This window comes from Ranitomeya imitator, chromosome 1 (genome assembly GCF_032444005.1).
Source record: "Ranitomeya imitator isolate aRanImi1 chromosome 1, aRanImi1.pri, whole genome shotgun sequence".
Taxonomy (NCBI): Eukaryota; Metazoa; Chordata; class Amphibia; order Anura; family Dendrobatidae; genus Ranitomeya; species Ranitomeya imitator.
The window spans coordinates 625,163,916-625,191,872 of NC_091282.1; the positions used below are offsets into that span (position 1 = coordinate 625,163,916).

A 27,957-nucleotide genomic window follows, 5' to 3' on the forward strand; every position below is an offset into this window, starting at 1 on the left:
ATTAATAGTAAGCATTTTATTCCACATTGTAGACCACATTGTCATAAAATGTTATTATAACCATCTCTCATTTAGACATTTGATCAGCTGAAACATTGAGTATATAGGGATGCAGTGTAGCCCCAGGATTTACATTGAAGTTTTGGTTCGATCAAAACATTTCCTTAATTTCAAAATTTAAAGATCTCCAGTTAATAACATTTCCAGTGTAATCATCGGCGACGACCTTTTGAATGTTTTCTGGTGTCAGCACATAATCCCACATATGGACATCACTAATCTCACCAATAAAGCTTTGTTTCGACTCAAACCCACCACCAAACGAGTCCTGATCCTGTGCAAGAATTATTTTCATCTCTGGTGTGTATGAAAACCCTTTTTGGGACACTCTTCGAGGATATAGTTTACCATTGATCCAAAGCTGAATGACTCCAGTTTCTGAGTCCCAAGTCACACATGTATGTTTCCAGTCTAGAACATCTAGATCTGTCTTGATTTTGCAGTTTTCTTGGTTTATATGGATATGACTAAAATAAGGTGGTTCTGGAAAAATGAGAAATGCATTATCTTGGTTGGAACCAGCCATGGCCACAGAAAAAAGGCTGTAAGGGTATGTGTCCACGTTCAGGATTGCATCAGGATTTGGTCAGGATTTTTCATCAGTATTTGTAAGCCAAAACCAGGAGTGGAACAATTAGCGGAAAAGTATAATAGAAACATATGCAGCACTTCTGTATTTATCATCCACTCCTGGTTTTGGCTTACAAAAACTGATGGAAAATCCTGACCAAATCCTGATGCAATCCTGAACGTGGACACATAACCCTTACTGCGGGAAAGCTCAGTGTAGGACCTCAGGCAAACAGACAGCTTCCGTAGTGGCGATTTAACTTCTGGCTTTAAGACCACGTATGAAGTTGCAGTTTCTCTTGGGAAGAGGAAGACTTTGTTTCCCAAATCTAAAAAACACATAATTCAACAGTATAAAGATTGTAGTGAAAGTTTTATAAAAACAAGATATGTATAATTTAAAAAAGCAATCAAACTTTTCGTAATTTATTTTAATACTTTTGTCCAGTATGGAAAGTTCTGAAACATTTGAAAATTACTTAATTAGGTGATTTGTCTTTGTTCCTCTTAAAGGGAACTCGTCACTAGGTTTGACTGATATGAGATACGGCCACCACCTTCCAGGACTGATATACAGCATTCTGTAAAGCTGTGTATCTGCCCCCAACTCCTCCCTTATTCTTGCAATGCCGTTTTCCATCTCGCTTTGTGTTGATAACGCGTCTCTTGCACAGGCACTCTTGCACAGGCTTACTTCTCTGCCCTGTTGAGGGCAGAGCAAAGTACTTCATTGTGCAGTCGTGGGAAAAGGTCAAAGAGCCCCGACGCATGTGCACTGCAGTACTTTACTCTGCCCTAGTAAGGGAGGGAAGTACGCCTGCACAAGAGCATGATGCTGAGGAGACTGTGTGGATGACATAGGAATGTGTCATCTACACGTAGCAAGGAAGATGGCATCACGAGAAGAAGGGAGGCGCAGGACCAAGAAGAGCAACACCCCTCGGACCTGACTGCCTCACAGGTGGGTTTAATGAAAGCTCTTTTTTTATATTTCAGGTCGGGTTGGAAGTAGATATACAGCATTATAGAAAGCTGTGTATCAGGCCTGAAAGGTGGTTGCCATATCTCATATCAGTCAAATCTTGTGACAGGTTTCCTTTAAGTACCTGTCATGCGTGTGTGGCATACTCATGTGGTGTATGGCTGAGGGTCGTACTCCTGACCAGGTATGATGTATATTATGTGGCCAAGCTTTCTGTGAGGAGAAGAGCCGTTCCTTCTCAAATTACACACTCACAGGAAACTCCACAATACAATGGTTGCACTGTAACTGCCTTTATGCAGAAAATGATGATGGTGGCAGTAGTTGGTGCATTTGAGCCCCAGTCGTGAAAAAGCCGTAAGAATTTAAAACAGAAGTCTTTTTACTGAAAGTAATGGGACAAATCATCATTTATAAACAGCAGGAAACAGAGGTACAGAATTACACTCACAGTTGATGATTGCTGTGTACCTGCAGACAGGCAGATCTTAGTAACCTCTGGTTTAATTAAAGGGAACCTGTCACCTGAATTTAGCGGGTCCTTTTTTGGGTCATATGGGCGTATTTTGGGGGTCTTTTATTAACCCCTTTTTTCCCCGCTGGCTGCACGCTGGTCGCGAAATTGACTTGCTGTTGATTCGCTTTCCTCCCTATTTAACGCATGCGCAAAGCAATCTTGCCTTGCGCACATGCAGTATGCTTTGCCCAACTGCGGGCAAAGCTGAAACCCATTAGTGCGCATGCGCTGGCGCACTATGTCCCGGAACACAGCAAAATACTTCCGAAAACACCGCCCATATGACCCAAAAAAGGACCCGCCAAATTCAGGTGACAGGTTCCCTTTAAGTCTGAATATTTCTTCTTCAGCACCGTGCTCTGTTTATGCCCTGAGGTAATTCTTCCTCCTAGAGGTGCAATGGTAGTCTTCCTCATATGAAGACTATTAACTCCCCTTATCATGTCAGTCCCCTGTTTAAGCAAAGCCGGCAGGGAGAAAGTAGGTTATTCCTTCACCTACAAAATGGCTTCCTCTTCTCAAAATGTCCGACTACCAACTGCCACTTCAAATTAAAACTGTCTCACAGGACTTGGCTCCTCAACCTTCTATGTGACTGTAGAGCTGCAGTCATTGGCTCACTGCCCTGAGGCATTTTTCCAGAACCTTCTGCATATTAAAACAGAGCTGGGTCACCTGATCAAGCCTGTGAGGAGAACATTAACCATTTTTGTGCTGCCTGTCAGCAGGTCTCACAATGTATTTAAAATGCACAGTCCAAATAACAATTCACAGCTTTTATATAAAAACACACTATATATCCGGTATCCCGTAGAAATGGTCACTTTGTGGGATAACACATGTGAATGGAGTGATAGTGTGCACCTATGACCACCCCTCCAAATGTTTTTCTGTCGGAAAGTTGATACATTAGACCCCCAGAAGTAAATAGATCGTTCACTGATTCACACACTACCACTCTATTCAGACAGGGGATCTTGGGAATGATTTTTGGTCATTGGGGGTCCTCCAGCAATCATGTATTTAAAACCTATCACCTTTAAAGAGAATTTGTCACCAGCTTTTATGGCTTCACCTGAAAGTCACTCAGAATCTGCCCTCCCAGCCTGACTGACAGGTGCAGCTTATACTGAGCAGCATTAGATTATAGCAGCACCAGAGACACCAAGGAGCTGTCATTTTAGTTTAAGTTTACACTTTTATAAATAAGATGACAATCATTCTGATATGAATTTCAAGGTGAGTACACTTGTATCATCAAATCTAAGAGATCTATCTAGTAACATGTGAAATTTACATTTTGAAAGATGGTGAAAGATCCATGTTAAACACCAAAAATGTATTTTTGCATGTAAATATAGTGGGTGAAAAAAAATATTGAAGATGTAACCAGTTTTTGAAGTAAACATACAGTTAGGGCCAGAAATATTTGGACAGTGACACAATTTTCGCGAGTTGGGCTCTGCATGCCACCACATTGGATTTGAAATGAAACCTCTACAACAGAATTCAAGTGCAGATTGTAACGTTTAATTTGAAGGGTTGAACAAAAATATCTGATAGAAAATGTAGGAATTGTACACATTTCTTTACAAACACTCCACATTTTAGGAGGTCAAAAGTAATTGGACAAATAAACATAACCCAAACAAAATATTTTTATTTTCAATATTTTGTTGCAAATCCTTTGGAGGCAATCACTGCCTTAAGTCTGGAACCCATGGACATCACCAAACGCTGGGTTTCCTCCTTCTTAATGCTTTGCCAGGCCTTTACAGCCGCAGCCTTCAGGTCTTGCTTGTTTGTGGGTCTTTCCGTCTTAAGTCTGGATTTCAGCAAGTGAAATGCATGCTCAATTGGGTTTAGATCTGGAGATTTACTTGGCCATTGCAGAATGTTCCACTTTTTGGCACTCATGAACTCCTGGGTAGCTTTGGCTGTATGCTTGGGGTCATTGTCCATCTGTACTATGAAGCGCCGTCCAATCAACTTTGCAGCATTTGGCTGAATCTGGGCTGAAAGTATATCCCGGTACACTTCAGAATTCATCCGGCTACTCTTGTCTGCTCTTATGTCATCAATAAACACAAGTGACCCAGTGCCATTGAAAGCCATGCATGCCCATGCCATCACGTTGCCTCCACCATGTTTTACAGAGGATGTGGTGTGCCTTGGATCATGTGCCGTTCCCTTTCTTCTCCAAACTTTTTTCTTCCCATCATTCTGGTACAGGTTGATCTTTGTCTCATCTGTCCATAGAATACTTTTCCAGAACTGAGCTGGCTTCTTTAGGTGTTTTTCTGCAAATTTAAATCTGGCCTGTCTATTTTTGGTATTGATGAATGGTTTGCATCTAGATGTGAACCCTTTGTATTTACTGTCATGGAGTCTTCTCTTTACTGTTGACTTAGAGACAGATACACCTACTTCACTGAGAGTGTTCTGGACTTCAGTTGATGTTGTGAACGGGTTCTTCTTCACCAAATTAAGTATGTGGCGATCATCCACCACTGTTGTCATCCGTGGACGCCCAGGCCTTTTTGAGTTCCCAAGCTCACCAGTCAATTCCTTTTTTCTCAGAATGTACCCAACTGTTGATTTTGCTACTCCAAGCATGTCTGCTATCTCTCTGATGGATTTTTTCTTTTTTTTCAGCCTCAGGATGTTCTGCTTCACCTCAATTGAGAGTTCCTTTGACCGCATGTTGTCTGCTCACAGCAACAGTTTCTAAATGCAAAACCACACACCTGGAATCCACCCCTGACCTTTTAACTACTTCATTGATTACAGGTTAACGAGGGAGACGCCTTCAGAGTTAATTGCAGCCCTTAGAGTCCATTGTCCAATTACTTTTGGTCCCTTGAAAAAGAGGACCCTATGCATTACAGAGCTATGATTCCTAAACCCTTTCTCCGATTTGGATGTGGAAACTATCATATTGCAGCTGGGAGTGTGCACTTTCAGCCCATATTATATATATAATTGTATTTCTGAACATGTTTTTGTAAACAGCTAAAATAACAAAACTTGTGTCACTGTCCAAATATTTCTGGCCCTAACTGTATTTCTAAAGGTACTATTGACATGAAATTCTCACCAGATGTTGGTAACAACCCATTCTATCCACAGAGGTAAATAAATCAAACCATAAATGTCCATAAATCAAGTCATGTGTGATGATGAGAAATGACACAAGGAAAGAGTATTGAACACTTTAAAAAGTACAACTCGTTCAAAAGTACAACTCGTCCCACAAAAATCAACCCCTCACATGGCCATTTTGACAAAAAAATAATATAAAAGTTATGGCTCTGGGAAGAAGGGGAGCAAAAAACGAAAACATAAAACCAAAAATACCCCTGGTCATTAAGTGGGTAACCCCTTCATGACCCTAGCTTTTTTCGGTTTTGCGTTTTCGTTTTTCGCTCCCCTCCTTCCCAGAGCCATAACTTTTATAGTTTTTTGTCAATATGGCTATGTGAGGGCTTATTTTTTGTGGCACAAGTTCTACTTTTGAATGACATTATTGGTTTTAGCATGTTGTGTACTAAAAAAGGGGAAACAAACTCCAAGTGCCGTGAAACTGCAAAAAAAGTGCAATCCCACACTTGTTTTTTGTTTGGCTTTTTTGCTAGGTTCACAAAATGCTAAAACTGACATTATGATTCTCCAGGTCATTACGAGATCTTAGACACCAAACATGTCTAGGTTCTTTTTTATCTAAATGGTGAAAAAAAATTCCAAACTTTTTGCTTAAAAAAAAAAATTGTTCCATTTTCCGATTCCCGTAGAGTCTCCATTTTTAGTGATCTCGGGTTGGTTGAGGGCTTATTTTTTGCGTGCTGAGGTGATGTTTTTAATGATACCATATTGGTGCAGATACGTTCTTTTGATCGCCCGTTATTGCATTTTATTGCAATGTTGCAGCGACCATTTCTAATTTTTTTCTCACTACGCCATTTACCGATTTGATTATTTTTTTATTGATAGATTCTGAATGCGGCGATACCAAATATGTGTATGTCTGTTTTTTTATTGTTTTATTTTGAATTGGGTGAAAGGGGGTGATTTAAACTTTTATACTTTTTTTCATATTTTCTAAAACACTTTTTTTACTTTTGCCATGCTTCAGAAGCTGGCACAACTCGATTGGCCATGCTTCAGAAGCTGGCACAACTCGATTGGCTCTGCTACATAGGAGCGATGCATAGATCGCTCCCATGTAGCTCACAGCAATCCAGCATTAACAACCAAAGAGGTCTCAAGGAGACCTCTGGTTGTCATGCCGACGCATCGCTGACCCCCGATCACATGACAGAGGTCAGTGATGCGCTCATTTCTGGCCCAATTGCTTGAAGCGGTAGTTAAATGCTGCTGTCAGCGTTTGACAGTGGCATTTAACTAGTTAATAGCGGTGGGTGAATCGCGATTCCACCCGCTGCTATTGCGCGCACATGTCAGCTGTTCAAAACAGCTGACATGTCCCGGCTTTGATGCGGGCTCCCCGTACTATGCCGTCCGAGGTCAGAAAGGGGTTAAGCCACTACGCGTTCCGGCAGCTGACCGCTACCTTCCTCAGGTGGATTTACAGACAGTGTAGGAAGTGACGCATTAAATATGGGTAGTGACCAACGGGATGGAAGCATTCAATGATGTTGATTAAGCCTTTGTATACAAGCGGTCAGCTGTAAGAAATGCAGCAAAAAGAACAAGAAAAAAAATCAACAAATAGTCAAAAAATGATCAAAAATAAAGTGATATAAAATATAAAATGTACAATATATAGATATCAAAATATGTAAAATATAGCAATATCATGAAAAATAAAATATACAATTTGACCTAAAGATAATATATTTCAAACTGATTCTACCACTCAATCACCTGCAAAACGTTTTTTTTTTTTACAAAATATGTATCATACACAATTTAAAAATACTAATAACAGATTGTATTGCAGCATATAAAATTCTTATTTAAAAACTATAAGAACACAAAGAAAATATGAATTGATCCCTTTTATCTTTTCTTTCTTTATTAATGTCATAACCAGTGATTCCCAGCCAACCTCAAACTGCTTAGCATCTGCAATCTGGCGAGGAAATGCACATTCAATCCTTTCCTCCTATCCTTTTCTAATTATTACCATATTACAGTATGGTTGCAAAGGTCTTGAGACAGCTAACTGGTTTGATACATCATGACTAGTGTTGAGCGATACCATCCGATACTTGAAAGTATCGGTATCGGATAGTATCGGCGATACCCGAAAACTATCGGATATCGCCGATACCAATACCCGATACCAATACAAGTCAATGGGACACCAAGTATCGGAAGGTATCCTGATGGTTCCCAGGGTCTGAAGGAGAGGAAACTCTCCTTCAGGCCCTGGGATCCATATTAATGTGTAAAATAAAGAATTAAAATAAAAAATATTGATATACTTACCTCTCCGGAGGCCCCTGGACATCACCGCTGGTAACCGGCAGCCTTCTTTGTTTAAAATGAGCGTGTTTAGGACCTGGGAATGACGTCGCGGCTTCTGATTGGTCGCGTGCCGCTCATGTGACCGCCACGCGACCAATCAGAAGCCGCGACGTCATTCTCAGGTCCTAAATTCCTAGAATGAGGAGTTTAGGGCCTGAGAATGACGTTGCGGCTTCTGATTGGTCGCGTGCCGCTCATGTGACCGCCACGCGACCAATCAGAAGCCGCGACGTCATTCGCAGGTCCTAAATTCCTAGAATGAGGAGTTTAGGGCCTGAGAATGACGTCGCGGCTTGTGATTGGTCGCGTGGCGGTCACATGAGCGGCACGCGACCAATCAGAAGCCGTGACGTCATGGAAGTCCCTAAACGCGCTCATTTTAAACAAAGAAGGCTGCCGGTTACCAGCGGTGATGTCCAGGGGCCTCCGGAGAGGTAAGTATATCAATATTTTTTATTTTAATTCTTTATTTTACACATTAATATGGATCCGATACCGATTCCCGATATCACAAAAATATCGGAACTCGGTATCGGAATTCCGATACCGCAATTATCGGCCGATACCCGATACTTGCGGTATCGGAATGCTCAACACTAATCATGACATGTTTCTTGTGTGGCACCTTAGTAATGAGACACCTTTTATGGGCCATCAATTGAACCAGCTGACATAATTTTTCACTAAGGGTACTGTCACACAGTGGCATTTTGATCGCTACGATGGCACGATCCGTGACGCTCCAGCATCGTAACAATATCACTCCAGCGTCGTAGACTGCTGTCACACTTTGCAATGTACGACGCTGGAGCGATAATTTCATGACGTATGTGCGATGTAGAAACCGTTGGTTACTATGCGCACATCGTATACAATATCGTGCACACCTTTGTTACACCATGCGATCATGCCGCCACAGCGGGACATTAGACGACGAAAGAAAGTTTCAAACGATCTGCTACGACGTACGATTCTCAGCGGGGTTCCTGATCGCAGGAGTGTGTCAGACACAGCGAGATCGTAACTATATCGCTGGAACGTCACGAATCGTGCCGTCGTAGCGATCAAAATGCCACTGTGTGATGGTACCCTAAGTGCAAGATTGCTTTCTAATTACTGATATTTTTCACATGGTGTCATGACTTTCCATGGCTTTTCACACCTCTCTTTCTTCTTGTGTTCAATACTTTTTTCCTGTGTCATTTGGACATCTATGGATGCTTTCTTTGCCTGTGTACATGAGATGGCTTGTTACCGACATCTGGTGATAATTTTGTCAAAAACATCTTTAGAAATATTTTTGTCTTAGAAAATTAGTGACGTGTTCAATACTTATTTCAGCCACTGTATATGTTTGGTCAGTTAATCTTATGCCCACCACCCTTCCAACATAATGCAATTGATGGGCAACATCTGTAAGGAAAAACTCAAGGACTTTGAAATACACTGCTCACAAAAATAAAGGGAACCCTTAAACAACAGACTATAACTCCAAGTAAATCAAACTTCTGTGAAATCAAACTGTCCACTTAGGAAGCAACATTGTTTGACAATCAATTTCACATGCTGTTGTGCAAATAGAATAGACAACAGATGGAAATTATGGGCAATTTTTTTTTTGCTTCAATTATCAAGACACTCTCAATAAAGGAGTGGTTCTGCATATGGAGACCACAGACAACATCTCAGAACCAATGCTTTCTGGCTGATGTTTTGGTGACTTTTGATTGTTGGTTGTGCTTTCACACTCGTGGTAGCATAAGATGGACTCTACAACCCACACATGTGGCTCAAGTAGTGCAGCTGATTCAGGATGGCACATCAATGCGAGCTGTGGCAAGAAGGTTTGCTGTGTCTGTCAGCGTAGCGTCCAGAGGCTGGAGGCACTACCAGGAGACAGGCCAGTACACCAGGAGATGTGGAGGGGACCGTAGGAGGGCAACAACCCAGCAGGAGGACAGCTACCTCAGCCTTTGTGCAAGGAGAAACAGGAGGAGCACTGCCAGAGCCCTGCAAAATGACCTCCAGCAGGCCACAAATGTGCACGTGTCTGCACAAATGGTTAGAAACCAACTCCATGAGGATGGTCTGAGTGCCCGATGTCCACAAATGGGAGTTGTGCTGACAGCCCAACACCGTGCAGGATGCTTTGCATTTTCCACAGAACACCAGGATTGGCAAATTCGCCACTGGTGCCCTGTGCTCTTCACAGATGATAGCAAGTCCAAACTGTGCACATGTGACAGACGTGACAGAGTCTGGAGACGTCATGGAGAAAGATATGCTGCCTGTAACATCCTTCAGCATGACCGGTTTGGCAGTGGGTCAGTAATGGTGTGGGGTGGCATTTCTTTGGAGGGCCGCATAGCCCTCCATATCCTCGCCAGAGGTAGCCTGACTGCCATTATGTACCGAGATGAGATCCTCAGAACCCTTGTGAGAGCATATGCTGGTACGGTTGGCCCTGGGTTCCTCCTAATGCAGGACAATGGCAGACCTCATGTGGCTGGAGTGTGTCAACAGTTCCTGCAAGATAAAGGCATTGAAGCTATGGATTGGCCTGCTCGTTCCCCAGACCTGAATCCGATTGAACAAATCTGGGACATCATGTCTCGCACCATCCACCAACATCACTTTGCACCACAGACTGTCTAGGAGTTGGCGGATGCTTTAGTCCAGGTCTGGGAGGAGATCCCTCAGAAGACCATCCGCCGCCTCATCAGGAGCATGCCCGCACATTGTAAGGAGGTCATACAGGCACATGGAGGCCACACACACACTACTGAGCATCATTTCCTTGTCCTGAGGCATTTCCATTGAAGACGGATCAGCCTGTTATTGGATTTTCCACTTTGATTTTGAGTGGGATTCCAACTCCAGACCTCCATTGGTTAATATTTTTTTTTTTCCATTGATGATTTTTGTGTGATTTTGTTGTCAGCACATTCAACTTTGTACAGAACAAAGTATTCAATGAGAATATTTCATTCATTCTAGGATGTGTTATTTGAGTGTTACCTTTATTTTTTTTTTGAGCAGTGTATGTCAGGTTTGATGGAACAGCATTTTAGCAGATAATCACAGGGCTGTCAAAAGAAAGGAGCAGGAAGGGTAGAAAAATTAACTTTCAAAATCACTTTCTTTTATGGACATAAGAATAATATATTAAATGTAGCTCTTATACTTTGTGCTGCTTGAGATCCATCAGAAGAAGAACAGGTAATGTCATCCACCTTTAATGTACATATTAATAGAAAAGATGATAGTTATACAAAAGTAATAGGTAAGTAATATTTGTTGTTATCACTGGAGTAAAAACTAAACAAGCAAGATAATAAAATATCCCTGACTCATATAAATACACATGAAAGGCTCATGACTTGTGGCTGATGTAACTGTCCCAGTGAAGGTGGAATAGCCGGCATCAAATACAATAAAAACAGTGCATTCCATAGTCATAAACCTGAAAATGTGACTCATACTTCTATGCATTTCCCAAATCGATTGGGGCCGATTCAAGGCTTGGTTGAGTAAATGCTCTGAATTCATTAAGAAGAACACAGCGAATTTGATGCCTCTTCTCAGAACCAAACCAGAAATGCCGCTCCAATCAGTGTCTATATTTCTGGCATATAAAATAGCGGCATATTTGATGAACTTAACGAGTAAGCATTGTCATGCCCTGTCCTCCTCTAGCTCCACCTCAGCTCTCACCCATGTTGGTGGAGCTCATTCCAGCTGGCATGAAAAAAATAAAAGCTTTGAGGAATCAGTCCCAATGTGTGCTGTGATTTAGCAAAGTACTGGGAACTAGAGATGAAATGATTGATTCGCGGGGGCCGGGCACCGATCCATTAGTCAGATCAGGATCCCCAGTGTGGCTTTTGATTAGCTGGGAGGACAGATGATGTTGCACCAGACCAGTAAATCAAAAGCAGCACTGGGAATCCCAGAAAATAGAGGATTTGCAAGCCTTCTGTTATGCAACAATTATAAAAATAACCCTGTCAAAAAACGCAATGTATTGTAATGAGAGTCTGTTTGCCCATATTTTACATTTCAAACTGTTCAGACTAACCACATTACCTTGTAGGAGATGGAGCAACAATAAAAATAATTATTTTTGTTTTCAAAGATTAGACTGCACCACACAGCAGCCTTGTGCTGAGGCTCCAGAAGCAGGAACTAGTGGACATTATATGCACATGGATAATTAACTGGTTAAAGAAGTTGTCCACTACTTGGACAACTTCTCATACCCCAGCGCTGGCATCACTATGCCCACCTCCTGTTGAATTGAACATGAAAAGAATCTGAGAGAACTGCTCCACCTGGACTTCATCTTCATATTCGACTTGTCTAAAGGTGGAGACAGTGATGCCAGCACTGATTGGGCGCTGGGGTCACATGTTACAACAACCGCATGAGAGCATCTGGACCGCGAGGACTCACACTGCTGGAACAATGCCAGTATGGGAGCTAAGTATAGGTTTATTATTTTATAGGGGCCAGACATTTAGATCAAGATGGGATTGTCCAAGTAGTGGACCAGTCCTTTAAGGGACATGAAACAAAAAGTATTTGTAAATGGTACATTCTCTAAATTGGATAAAGTCAGCCATGGGAACTATAGAGTTAAGCAGTGGGGGTCACAATGATCTGTGCTAGCACCAATTCTTTCTATCCTCCTTATTAATGACCTTGTGGATGAGATTGAGAGTAAACTGTCATTCTTTGCTGACGACACCAAACTATGTAGGATACTGAAAACTGACCATGATCATATAATATTAAAAAACGATCTGGATAGGATGACTTCATGGATAAACACATGCTAGATAGGTTTTAGGACACATTCACACATTCAGTATTTGGTCAGTATTTTACATTAGTGTTAGTAATATAAAACCAGGAGCAGGTGAAAAATACAAAAGTGGTGACATGTTTTTATTATACACTGCTCAAAAAAATAAAGGGAACACTCAAATTACACATCCTAGATCTGAATGAATGAAATATTCTCATTTAATACTTTGTTCTGTTCAAAGCTGACAACAAAATCACACAAAAATCATCAATGGAAATAAAATTTATTAACCATGGAGGCCTGGATTTGGAACGATACTCAAAATCAAAGTGGAAAATCAAATTACAGTCTGATCCAACTTCAGTGGAAATGCCTTAAAACAAGGAAATGATGCTGCGACATAGCAAATCAGAAGTACTATACTACATTTCTAATCGGAGGTATTTGCAGATATGAGATGGGAAAACCACTTAAATCAATTTCCTGGTATTTTCTTTAAAAGGCCCCACTATAGCAGATCATAAATTTCTTAGTAGTGGAGAAAAGATTCCAACTGCAAAAGAGGCCCTGAGGATTTATTTCCTCCTATTGTCCTTAAAAGAGCAGGAAATGTCCCTCTGAAACGCACGCATGAGGCAGAGGATGCCAGGAAAATGCTCAGGCCCAGGTCTGCAGGTGGGAATTCAGCTCTTTCAATGCAAAAACGGACTATAAAGAGAAGAAAAACTAACTGCTACGTAACCTTTCCTGACAACATTTTTTTATCACTCTAAAGCCAGTCTATACTCCAATTATTATTATTATTTATTGTTATAGCGCCATTTATTCCATGGCGCTTTACATGTGAGGAGGGGTATACATAATAAAAACAAGTACAATAATCTTAAACAATACAAGTCATAACTGGTACAGGAGGAATGAGGACCCTGCCCGCGAAGGCTCACAATCTACAAGGGATGGGTGAGAATACAGTAGGTGAGGATAGAGCTGGTCGTGCAGCGGTTTGGTTGATCGGTGGTTACTGCAGGTTGTAGGCTTGTCTGAAGAGGTGGGTCTTCAGGTTCTTTTTAAGGTTTCGATGGTAGGCGAGAGTCTGATGTGTTGTGGTAGAGGGTTCCAGAGTAGGGGTGATACGCGAGAGAAATCTTGTATATGATTGTGGGAAGAGGAGATAAGAGGGGAGTAGAGAAGGAGATCTTGTGAGGATCGGAGGTTGCGTGTAGGTAAGTACCGGGAGACGAGGTCACAGATGTATGGAGGAGGCAGGTTGTGGATGGCTTTGTATGTCATGGTTAGGGTTTTGTAGTGGAGTCTCTGGGCAATGGGGAGCCAGTCAAGGGATTGACAGAGGGGAGAGGCCGGGGAATAGCGGGGGGGGGGTCAGGTGGATTAGTCAGGCAGCAGAGTTTAGAATAGATTGGAGGGGTGCGAGAGTGTTAGAGGGGAGGCCACAGAGCAGGAGGTTGCAGTAGTCAAGGCGAGAGATGATGAGGGCATGCACTAGGGTTTTTGCAGATTCTTGATAGAGGAATGTACGGATTTGTGAAATATTTTTGAGTTGAAGTCGGCAGGAAGTGGAAAGGGCTTGGATATGGGGTTTGATGGAGAGATCAGCGTCAAGGATTACCCCGAGGCAGCGAGCTTGTGGGACTGAGGAGAGTTGGTAGCCATGCAATCAGTAGTGTATGTGTGGCCTCCACGTGCCTGTATGACCTCCCTACAATGCCTGGGCATGCTCCTGATGAGGTGGCAGATGGTCTCCTGAGGATCTCCTCCCAGACCTGGACTAAAGCATCTGCCAACTCCTGGATAGCCTGTGGTGCAACGTTACATTGGTAAATGGTGTGAGACATGATGTCCCAGATGTGTTCAATCAGATTCAGGTCTGGGGAATGGGAGGGCCAGTCCATAGCTTCAATGCCTTCATCTTAAAGGAACTGCTGACACACTCCAGCCACATGAGGTCTGGCATTGTCCTGCATTAGGAGGAACCCAGGGCCAACCGCACCAGCATAAGGTCTCACAAGGGGTCTGAGGATCTCATCTCGGTACCTAATGGCAGTCAAGCTACCTCTGTCGAGCACATGGAGGGCTGTGTGGCCCTCCAAAGAAATGCCACCACACACCATTACTGACCCATTGCCAAACAGGTCTTGCTGAAGGATGTTGCAGGCAACATATCGCTCTCCACGATGTCTCCAGACTCTGCCACGTCTGTCACATGTGCTCAGTGTGAACCTGCTTTCATCTGTGAAGAGCACAGGGTGCCATTGGCGAATTTGCCAATCCTGGTGTTCTGTGGCAAATGATAAGCATCCTATACGGAGTTGGGCTGTGAGCACAATCGCCATCTGTGGACGTCGGGCACTCAGACCATCCTCATTGACTTCGTTTCTTACAGTTTATGCATACACATGCACATTTGTGGCCTGCTGGAGGTCATTTTGCAGTGCTCTGTCAGTGCTCCTCTTGTTCCTCCTTGCACAAAGGCTGAGGTAGCGGTCCTGCTGCTGGGTTGTTGCCCTGCTACAGCCCCCTCCATGTCTCCTGGTGTACTGGCCTGTCTCATGGGAGTGACTTCATCCAGCCTCTGGACACTACGCTGACAGACACAGCAAACCTTCTTGCCACAGCTCGAATTGATGCGCCATTCTGGATGATCTGCACTACCTGAGCCACTTGTGTGGGATGTATAGTCCATCTCATGCTACCACGAGTGTGAAAGCACAACCAACATTCAATAGTGACTAAAACATCAGCCAGAAAGCATTGGTACTGAGATGTGGTCTGTGGTCCCCACCTGCAGAACCTCTCCTTTATTGAGTGTGTCTTGATAATTGCCAATAATTTCCATCTGTTGTCTATTCCATTTGCACAACAGCATGTGAAATTGATTGTCAAACAGAATTCTAAAAACAAAAAGAATCACTGGGGCTCCAGGTGGTTCCTAATGGGGGAACGGGTGCTCAATGTAGAGTGCTGCTGGTGATTACAACAGGTTCTGTGTGGACCTGTTAAGTATGACTTATAGTTACTAGAAAATAGTATAGTTACTGCGCTATCTACAAAAAAATTAGCAATAAAGTGAAAATCTGTATAATGGAGTAGATATAAATACAAGAGCACTTACTTATTGAATAATCATTGGTTATGAAGTAGAAATTTTGATGGATCCTTTAAGGTGCTAATAGGATCTTAGGGGAAGAGAGAAAAAGAGACTTAAGTTTTTATATTGATTAAATTGATAATTGTAGTGGTGTTCCACTACAATTATCAATTTAATCAATATAAAAACTTAAGTCTCTTAAGTTATATGATTTACTTACTTGGGTACTAAATGTGAATGTGCCATGGAAGAACGTAATTTCTGTACATCTGGAATTGCTGCTGGTGTTGTGATGACCATGACTACTTATTCTCCAGAGACTAACAGTTCCTCCTGCCAAACAGTGCTGCTTCTAAGTGGACCAGAGGCGTAGCTAGGGTTTCAACTTAGAGGGGGGGGGGGCGAAACATCTGAGTGGGCCCCTAACCAGCTAACCCTGATTACAGTTACAGTTGCGCACTCTAATTGTGAATATAGTGGAACCTCAGGATATGACCGCGCTGTTATTGAAAATAAATCTATATACAAAAACGAACATTGATTTTACCGCCATATTGTGACCATATGCAACTTTTATGGTCGCAATACTCTGAGTGCCCCTATAACAATACAGTAATGCTTAAGTGCCCACTTTACATTTAATAATATCCCCTAAGTTCCCTCATGAACTGCTCCATTAAATACAGTATGGTGAGCTCAAAACTACCACATACACAGTATTAGGCCCCCAAAACTCCTCTATACACAGTATGATGATTCTATAACTCCCCGATACACCGTATGATGTTCTCACTGCTCCCCTTTACACAGTATAATGCTGACAGAGCTCCACTATACAAATTATAATGCCCCCCAGAGCTCCCCAATATACAGTGTAATGGGCCAACAGCTCCCATATGCACAATATGCCTTCACAGTTCCCTATGCACAGTATGGTGGGTCCACAGCTCCCTTATACACAGTATGATGAGCCCGCAGCTCCCTTATACACAGTATGATGGGCCCGCAGCTCCATTATACACAGTATGATGATCCCGCAGCTCCCTTATACACAGTATGATGGGGCCACAGCTCCCTTATACACAGTATGATGAGCCCGCAGCTCCCTTATGCACAGTATGATGGGCCCGCAGCTCCATTATACACAGTATGATGAGCCCGCAGCTCCCTTATACACAGTATGATGGGGCCACAGCTCCCTTATACACAGTATGATGTGGCCACAGCTCCCTTATACACAGTATGATGGGCCCACAGCTCCCTTATACACAGTATGATGGGGCAACAGCCTCCTTATACACAGTATGATGGGCCCGCAGCTCCCTTATACACAGTATGATTGGCCCGCAGCTCCCTTATACACAGTATGATGGGGCCACAGCTTCCTTATACACAGTATGATGGGGGCAACAGCCTCCTTATACACAGTATGATGGGGCCACAGCCTCCTTATACACAGTATGATGGGGCCACAGCTTCCTTATACACAGTATGATGGGCCCACAGCTCCCTTATACACAGTATGATGGGGCCACAGCTTCCTTATACACAGTATGATGGGGGCAACAGCCTCCTTATACACAGTATGATGGGGCCACAGCTTCCTTATACACAGTATGATGGGCCCACAGCTCCTTTATACACAGTATGATGGGTCTGCAGCTCCCATATACACAGTATGATGGGGCCACAGCATCCTTATACACAGTATGATGGGGCCACAGCATCCTTATACACAGTATGGTGGACTCACAGCTCCCTTATACACAGTATGATGGGGCCACAGCTTCCTTATACACAGAATGATGGGGCCACAGCTTCCTTATACACAGTATGATGGGGCCACAGCTTCCTTATACACAATATGATGAGACCGCAGCTCCTTTATACACAGTATAATGGGCCCGCAGCTCCCTTATACAAAGTATGATGAGCCCGCAGCTCCCTTATACACAGTATGATGAGCCCGCAGATCCCTTACACACAGCATGATGAGCCCGCAGCTCCCTTATACACAGTATGATGGGCCCGCAGCTCCCTTATACACAGCATGATGAGCCCGCAGCTCCCTTATACACAGTATGATGGGCCGCAGCTCCCCTATACACAGTATGATGGGGCCACAGCTCCCTTATACACAGTATGATGAGCCCACAGCTCCCTTATACACAGTATGATGGGCCCGCAGCTCCCTTACACACAGTATGATGTGCCCGCAGCTCCCTTATACACAGTATGATTGGCCCCAGCTCCCTTATACACAGTATGATTGGCCCGCAACTCCCTTATACACAGTATGATAGGGCCACAGCTTCCTTATGCACAGTATGAAGGGCCCGCAGCTCCCTTATACACAGTATGATTGGCCCGCAGCTCCCTTATACACAGTATGATGGGCTTGCAGCTCCCTTTTACCCAGTATGATGGGCCCGCAGCTCCCTTATAGACAGTATGATGGGTCACAGCTCCCTTATACACAGTATGATGGGGCCACAGCTCCCTTATACACAGTATGATGGGCTTGCAGCTCCCTTTTACCCAGTATGATGGGCCCGCAGCTCCCTTATAGACAGTATGATGGGTCACAGCTCCCTTATACACAGTATGATGGGGCCACAGCTCCCTTATACACAGTATGATTGGCCCGCAGCTCCCTTATACACAGTATGATGGGCTTGCAGCTCCCTTTTACCCAGTATGATGGGCCCACAGCTCCCTTATAGACAGTATGAAGGGCCCGCAGCTCCCTTATACACAGTATGATTGGCCCGCAGCTCCCTTATACACAGTATGATGGGCTTGCAGCTACCTTTTACCCAGTATGATGGGCCCGCAGCTCCCTTATAGACAGTATGATGGGGCCACAGCTCCCTTATACACAGTATGATGGGCCCACAGCTCCCTTATACACAGTATGATGGGCCCACAGCTCCCTTATACACAGTATGATTGGCCCGCAGCTCCCTTATACACAGTATGATGGGCTTGCAGCTCCCTTTTACCCAGTATGATGGGCCCGCAGCTCCCTTATAGACAGTATGATGGGGCCACAGCTCCCTTATACACAGTATGATGGGGCCACAGCTCCCTTATACACAGTATGATTGGCCCGCAGCTCCCTTATACACAGTATGATGGGCTTGCAGCTCCCTTTTACCCAGTATGATGGGCCCGCAGCTCCCTTATAGACAGTATGAAGGGCCCGCAGCTCCCTTATACACAGTATGATTGGCCCGCAGCTCCCTTATACACAGTATGATGGGCTTGCAGCTACCTTTTACCCAGTATGATGGGCCCGCAGCTCCCTTATAGACAGTATGATGGGGCCACAGCTCCCTTATACACAGTATGATTGGACCGCAGCTTCCTTATACACAGTATGATGGGCCCGCGGCTCCCTTATACACAGTATGATTGGCCCGCAGCTCCCTTATACACAGTATGATGGGCCCACAGCTCCCTTATACACAGTATGATTGGCCCGCAGCTCCCTTATACACAGTATGATGGGGCCACAGCTCCCTTATACACAGTATGATGGGCCCGTAGCTCCCTTATACAAAGTATGATGGGCCCCCAGCTCCCTGTCATGATTTGGCAGTCTGCAGTCACATAAAGTGACTGCAGACATTTATTCCAAGTCTTTATCAACTTTATAGTAATAATAATAATAATCTTTATTTTTATATAGCGCTAACATATTCTGCAGCGCTTTACTCATATTATCATCACTATTCCTGATGGGGTTCACAATCTAAATTCCCTATTAGTATGTCTTTGGAATGTGGGAGGAAACCGGAGTACCCGGTGGAAACCTATGCAAACATGGAGAGAACATACAAATGTATGTCCTTGGTGGGGTTTGAACCCAGGACTCCAGCGCTGCAAGGCTGCAGTGCTAACCACCGCACCACCGTGCTGCCCACGTGTATAAGTAATAAATTGCTTATTATTAAATTATTAAAGCACCACTCTAGCAGGTTTTTTTTTCCACCACTGGAGTGGTGTTTTAAGTGCAAGTCCCCGTCCCCGGTCAATTACTCATCCTCCGGTGTATTCACTATTTTGTGGCACTGCTGCAGTCCCATGGCTCAAACTTGTGAGCGCAGCTTCTGACTGGCCAGAAGTTAGAAGCTATGTCATAAGCGCTCAATGTAAGACTATGAGGCTATGTGCACACGATGCGGATTTTTCTGCACCGTTTTTGCAAAATCCACAGGTAAAACGTGCTGCGTTTTACCTGTGGATTTACCACGGAGTTCCTGCGTTTTTTGTGAGGATTTCGCCTGCGTTTTACACCTGTGGATTCCTATACAGGAGCAGGTGTAAAACGCTGCGGAATCTGCACAAAGAATTGACATGCTGCGGAAAATACTGCAGATTTGGTTTTCTATAGGTTTACATGGTACTGTACACCGCATGGAAAACTGCTGCGGATCCACAGTGGCCAATCCACTGCGGATCCGCAGCCAAATCCGCAACGTGTGCACATAGCCTGAGAGTGAGAAAGAGGCCGAGGCTCCCATAGACTCACATTGATAAATGACCTCTGCGCTGCTCCATGAACAATGGAGCAGCGGACAGGTCACAAACTGCAGGAGTCAGAGCCGAGCAGAGACAAAAACAGATGAAGACGCCAGAAGGTGAGTATCAGACAGGGGGCTGGGGACTTGGATTTTCAGCTCCGCTCCAGCAGTGAAATAAAAAAAAATGCTGGAGTGGTGCTCTAAATGTGATGCAGTTCTTGGTTACTGTATGTGGGCTTCGTATACTAATACTCATAAAAGACCCAAGTGGTATGCATCAAAAGCCCCCTATGCTGTGTTCTGCCTCGTCACAGAAGTGGCCCTGGCTCCCGGTGGGCCCCTTCATGCGACAGGGCCCGGGGCGATGGCCCCCGCTGCCCCCCCAGTAGCTACGCTACTGAAGTGGACAGTTTGATTTCTCAGAGTTTTGATTTACTTGGAGTTACAGTCTGTTGTTTAAGTGTTCCCTTTATTTTGTTGAGCAGTGTACTTTCCATCTAATTGTTCCACTCCTGGTTTTGGCTTACAAATAATAATGTAAAAAACTGATGAAATACTTAACATGTCAAAGTGACCTTAAAATTGTTAAATTAAGAGCAATTCATCTTTGCCAGAGTGATTGAATTTTTGTATATACATTGAAGGGAGTGTAATTGGGCTTACAGAACAGGAGAAGGACTTTGGAATTCTGACTACAAATAATCTGAGCAGCAGCACTCTGTCAAGCGGCAGCTGCAAAAGCAAACAACATTAAAGGGTGTATAAAAAGATAGATGAAATCCTGTGACCACAATGTATTATTATTACTCTTCTAGAAATCACTTGTTGGGCCACATCCAGAATATGGATCTAGTTTTGGGCTCTGAATTTTTAAAAAGGTAGAAAATCCCGATTAAAGGCACAAATATGGATCCAAATCGTAGAATTTCTGGATGCCGCAATGTTCATCTCAGGACCAGAAATGAAACTACTAAAAAGGAGATTACTGCCAGAGTTCTCAAGGGACAATCACCTGATCTGCTTTTTTTACTTTTCGTCTTTTGGTCCTGAGAGGAGCGATTTGGATCCACATTAATGCCTTATATCTGGATTTTCTATCTTTTTAAAAACTCAGAACCCAAAACTCAATCCATTATTATGCCTTTTGTCTGCTTTTCTACCTCACAAAGCTCTGCTGGACATCACCATGGAGGAAATTTCTAAAGCATACCAGTTTGGCTGCACTCATTGGATTTTACAATAGTGCAATTAGGAGTTGTGCCTCAAGCCCATCTTCACCAGGTGATAATTATCTCTTTATTTGGTTTTCGTCATTTTTAACTTACTACGCTCAGAAAGCGCTACTCTTTATCCTTTTTACAGACATGAAATCCATATTTTAAAAAGGATGCCGTATATACTCGAGTATAAGCCGACCCGGGTATAAGCCGACCCCCCTAATTTTGCCACAAAAAACTGGGAAAACTTAATGACTCGAGTATAAGCCTAGGGTGGGAAATGCAGCAGCTACTGGTAAATTTCAAAAATAAAAATAGTTACCAATAAAAGTAAAATGAATTGAGACATCAGCAGGTTAAGTGTTTTTGAATATTCATATTGAATCAGGAGCCCCATATAATGCTCCATAAAGTTTGATGGGCCCCATTAAATGCTCCATATTAAAATATGCCCCATACAATCCTGCATAAAGGGTAATAATGGCCCCATAAGATGCTCCATAGACACATTTGCCCCCATATAATGCTGCACAAATGTTATGGCCCCATAAGATGCTCCATACAGTCACTTGCCCCTTATAGTGCTGCACAAATGTTATGGCCACATAAGATGCTCCATACAGTCACTTGCCCCATATAATGATGCACAAACATTATGGCCCCATAAGATGCTCCGTATAGTCACTTGCCCCTTATAGTGCTGCACAAATGTTATGGCCACATAAGATGATCCATACAGTCACTTGCCCTATATAGTGCTGCACAAATGTTATGGCCCCATAAGATGCTCCATACAGTCACTTGCCCCATATAGTGCTGCACAAATGTTATGGCCCCATAAGATGCTCCATACAGTCACTTGCCCCTTATAGTGCTGCACAAGTGTTATGGCCCCATAAGATGCTCCATACAGTCACTTGCCCCATATAGTGCTGCACAATCATTATGGCCCCATAAGATGCTTCATACAGTCACTTGCCCCATATAGTGCTGCACAAATGTTATGGCCACATAAGATGATCCATACAGTCACTTGCCCCATATAATGCTGCACAAATGTTATGGCCACATAAGATGATTCATACAGTCACTTGCCCCATATAATGCTGCACAAGTGTTATGGCCCCATAAGATGATCCATACAGTCACTTGCCCCTTATAGTGCTGCACAAGTGTTATGGCCCCATAAGATGCTCCATACAGACACTGCCCCTTATAGTGCTGCACAAGTGTTATGGCCCCATAAGATGCTCCATACAGTCACTTGCTCCATATAATGCTGCACAAACGTTATGGCCCCATAAGATGCTCCATACAGACACTTGCCCCTTATAGTGCTGCACAAGTGTTATGGCCCCATAAGATGCTCCATACAGACACTTGCCCCTTATAGTGCTGCACAAGTGTTATGGCCCCATAAGATGATCCATACAGTCACTTGCCCCATATAGTGCTGCACAATCGTTATGGCCCCATAAGATGATCCATACAGTCACTTGCCCCTTATAGTGCTGCACAAGTGTTATGGCCCCATAAGATGCTCCATACAGACACTTGCCCCATATAGTGCTGCACAAGTGTTATGGCCCCATAAGATGCTCCATACAGACACTTGCCCCATATAGTGCTGCACAAACATTATGGCCCCATAAGATGCTCCATACAGTCACTGCCACTTATAGTGCTTCACAAACGTTATGGCCCCATAAGATGCTCCATAAAGACACTGCCCCTTATAGTGCTGCACAAATGTTATGGCCCCATAAGATGCTCCATACAGACACTTGCCCCTTATAGTGCTGCACAAGTGTTATGGCCCCATAAGATGATCCATACAGTCACTTGCCCCATATAGTGCTGCACAATCGTTATGGCCCCATAAGATGATCCATACAGTCACTTGCCCCTTATAGTGCTGCACAAGTGTTATGGCCCCATAAGATGCTCCATACAGACACTTGCCCCATATAGTGCTGCACAAGTGTTATGGCCCCATAAGATGCTCCATACAGACACTTGCCCCATATAGTGCTGCACAAACATTATGGCCCCATAAGATGCTCCATACAGTCACTGCCACTTATAGTGCTTCACAAACGTTATGGCCCCATAAGATGCTCCATAAAGACACTGCCCCTTATAGTGCTGCACAAATGTTATGGCCCCATAAGATGCTCCATACAGACACTTGCCCCATATAGTGCTGCACAAGTGTTATGGCCCCATAAGATGCTCCATACAGTCACTTGCTCCATATAATGCTGCACAAACGTTATGGCCCCATAAGATGCTCCATACAGACACTTGCCCCTTATAGTGCTGCACAAGTGTTATGGCCCCATAAGATGCTCCATACAGACACTTGCCCCTTATAGTGCTGCACAAGTGTTATGGCCCCATAAGATGATCCATACAGTCACTTGCCCCATATAGTGCTGCACAATCGTTATGGCCCCATAAGATGATCCATACAGTCACTTGCCCCTTATAGTGCTGCACAAGTGTTATGGCCCCATAAGATGCTCCATACAGACACTTGCCCCATATAGTGCTGCACAAGTGTTATGGCCCCATAAGATGCTCCATACAGACACTTGCCCCATATAGTGCTGCACAAACATTATGGCCCCATAAGATGCTCCATACAGTCACTGCCACTTATAGTGCTTCACAAACGTTATGGCCCCATAAGATGCTCCATAAAGACACTGCCCCTTATAGTGCTGCACAAATGTTATGGCCCCATAAGATGCTCCATACAGACACTTGCCCCTTATAGTGCTGCACAAGTGTTATGGCCCCATAAGATGATCCATACAGTCACTTGCCCCATATAGTGCTGCACAATCGTTATGGCCCCATAAGATGATCCATACAGTCACTTGCCCCTTATAGTGCTGCACAAGTGTTATGGCCCCATAAGATGCTCCATACAGACACTTGCCCCATATAGTGCTGCACAAGTGTTATGGCCCCATAAGATGCTCCATACAGACACTTGCCCCATATAGTGCTGCACAAACATTATGGCCCCATAAGATGCTCCATACAGTCACTGCCACTTATAGTGCTTCACAAACGTTATGGCCCCATAAGATGCTCCATAAAGACACTGCCCCTTATAGTGCTGCACAAATGTTATGGCCCCATAAGATGCTCCATACAGACACTTGCCCCATATAGTGCTGCACAAGTGTTATGGCCCCATAAGATGCTCCATACAGACACTTGCCCCATATAGTGCTGCACAAGTGTTATGGCCCCATAAGATGCTCCATACAGACACTTGCCCCATATAGTGCTGCACAAACATTATGGCCCCATAAGATGCTCCATACAGTCACTGCCACTTATAGTGCTTCACAAACGTTATGGCCCCATAAGATGCTCCATACAGACACTGCCCCTTATAGTGCTGCACAAATGTTATGGCCCCATAAGATGCTCCATACAGACACTTGCCCCTTATAGTGCTGCACAAATGTTATGGCCCCATAAGATGCTGCATACAGACACTTGCCCCTTGTAGTGCTGCACAAATGCCCCATTAGATGCTCCATCCAGTCACTTGCCCCATATAATGCTGCACAAACGTTATGGCCCCATAAGATGCTCCATACAGTCACTTGCCCCATATAATGCTGCACAATCGTTATGGCCCCATACAGATGCTCCATACAGTCACTTGCCCCATTATAGTACTGCACAAACGTTATGGCCCCATAAGATGCTCCATACAGTCACTTGCCCCATATAATGCTGCACAATCGTTATGGCCCCATACAGATGTTCCATACAGTCACTTGCCCCATTATAGTACTGCACAAACGTTATGGCCCCATACAGATGCTCCATACAGTCACTTGCCCCATATAATGCTGCACAATCGTTATGGCCCCATACAGATGCTCCATACAGTCACTTGCCCCATTATAGTACTGCACAAACGTTATGGCCCCATACAGATGTTCCATACAGTCACTTGCCCCATATGCTGTGGCTGCGATAAAAAAAAATCACATACTCACTTCTCCGTCACTCAGGACCCCCGGCACTGACGTTCAGCAGAGTGCGCGCACTGATCACATCACCGCGCCCTCTGACCTGAGCGTCACAGCCAGAGGATGCTGATGACGGAGCCGCACCGGAATGAGGAGAGGTAAATATCACGCAGTGCAGCACTCCCCCTCCCCATGTACTTACCTGCTCCTCGCGCGGTGCAGTCCCTGCTTCTCCCGGCGCTGCATATTCTTCCTGTACTGAGCGGTGACCGTTATCGCTCATTAAAGTGATGAATATGCGGCTCCACCCCTATGGGAGGTGGAGCCGCATATTCATTACTGTAATGATCGGTACCATGTGACCGCTCAGTACAGGAAGAATATGCAGGGACGTGCAGGGACCGCACCAGGAGTAGGTGAGCATAATTATATAGCCCCCGCTCCCCCTCCCGTGCCGACCCCCGAGTATGACTCGAGTATAAGCCGAGAGGGGGACTTTCAGCCCCCAAAAAATGGGCTGAAAATCTCGGCTTATACTCGAGTATATACGGTATTTGGAATTTGGTGAGAGGTTGGAAAAGTTGGGTTTGTTTAGCTTAGAAAAAAGACACCTCAGAGGAAATTTCATTTAAATGTATAAATATTTGTGTGGTCAGTACATAGGATGTGCACATGACTCATTCCTTCCAAGTACTATACTAAGGACTAGAGGGCACTGATTACAGGTGAAAGAAAGGCGATTCCAGCAGCTAAATAGGAAAAGGTTCTTTACAGTTAGAGCAGTCAGACTGTCCATTTTTTAGTATCCACTTTAACACTTTATATGGTCATTGTTAGTGTTTTTCTATATTTGTTACACCTGCTGTGTCTTTGTATAAATTGACCTCATGCCTGTTCACAACTAACTGTGTCTAAGATCACGCATGTGTTCGAAAGCGTTCAGTTTAGACAGGCACTCTTCCTCCGGTACACCCGGTTTTTGTATGTCTATCAGCCTATTTCTGTTTTAATGATTACTATTAAAGGACATTGATTTTACATTCTTGGAGCTGGATTCCCCTTTTTCTATTTGTGCATTTACAAGGCATCTGGCAGAAACATGAATCCGTGCTCAAGATTTCCTGGATTCATGGGAATTCAAATAACAAGGGTGAGCTGAATCTATTTTTTTTCTCCTTGCATGAAGGTAAACCTCCATTATGAGCACCTTGCCGTTCTGCACTAGCAAATTCTCACATCATTTTCTTCTTGCTGCTAATATATCTGATATCACATCAGTGCAGGAGTGAGCGTAGACATTGCTCTCTCCTCTCTGCTGACATTGCTAACAACACTGCTAAACACATGTGATGTCAGCAGAGAGGAGAGAGTGACCTTCTCTCCTGGACTTGGACAATGCACACAAAATGGAGGTTTATCTTCAGAGAGTAATGGCTCCTGGCATCAATTTAAAAGCGGTGGTAATCTACTATCTAATCTTGTAAATAAGTGATGAAATGGTGCACTGATGCATTTAGTCCCAAGAGTGCCCTCATTTGTAAATTATAATAAAGTTTTTTGGGGGGTCAACAAAGGATCAGATTTAACAACTGCAAAGCATATTGTTTCTCAATCTCCTACTATGCTAAGTGGAAAGTTTAGAGCACACGTTTTTTGATAGACTGTCTTTAATGGGTTTTTAAAACAGAGAAAAAAAAAGTACAAAAAAAACCACCAGAACTAGTAAAAAAAGTCATACCTAAAGTGGGTTGTACGCAGACCCGTTAAAAAGTGTAAGCTAAGTATAAAAAAATCCCTGCCAAAAATGTTTAAGGTTTTCATAGATGTTTTGTAGAAATTTCTACAAGCGAAAATCTGACATATATAAGTACAATAAGAGAACCCTATTTTTTCCAATAGTATTTTTTTACTATTTTACACTCCCCCTTATTTCTCTCCCTTAGTGTCATATACCACATAAAGTCATTATATACAGTACAATACCAAGACTGTTTTTAACGCTATGAAAAAATGAACATATATCCTCAATTAAAAGTTAAATAAATCTATGCACATTTCCTATTATATATTAGCTTTGTCATGCACTCTACCTCATAATGTCCAGTTTGTTTTTTTCCAGTATTTCTTCAGGCTTTTCTCCACACTGTATATTGAGGGTAGAATCTATGTTTTATATACTGAAGATGTACGGTCAGCCCATTTTTGAAAATAGGGCATGTTGCAATAAGCTGTCATTGGAATTTCCATGTAGCTGATGTATGAATACACTTATACTAACAGAACTGATCTTTATCGACCTTGGTAATATTTATTCATGAATAGATAAGATTTTAAGGAAAATTTCAGCCTTGAGCTTAGCATAGTGTTACACTCCAGAGAGATGGAAAGGATAAACTTCAAAATGTAAAAATAAATAATGTGACATATAGTCTAGGACAGAGGTCCCCAACTCCAGTCCTCAAGGCCCACCAACAGGTCATGTTTTCAGGATTTCCTTTGCATTGCACAGGTGATGCAATTATTACCTGGGCAAGACTAAGGAAATCCTGAAAACATGACCTGTTGGTGGGCCTTGAGGACTGGAGTTAGGGACCTCTGGTCTAGGATATGTGAGGCTTAGTTAATGCAGCACAGCCCCATAGAATGTAATGCAGCCCAGCCCCATAGAATGTAATACAGCA

The 27,957-nt window shown here is 43.5% G+C and overlaps 1 pseudogene; it reads right to left on the reverse strand.

Moving 5' to 3' along the window:
• Positions 1–17: 17 nt before the first annotated feature.
• On the reverse strand, positions 18–27,412 carry LOC138637853 (C-reactive protein-like; annotated as a pseudogene).
• Between the last annotated feature and the right edge of the window lie 545 nt (positions 27,413–27,957).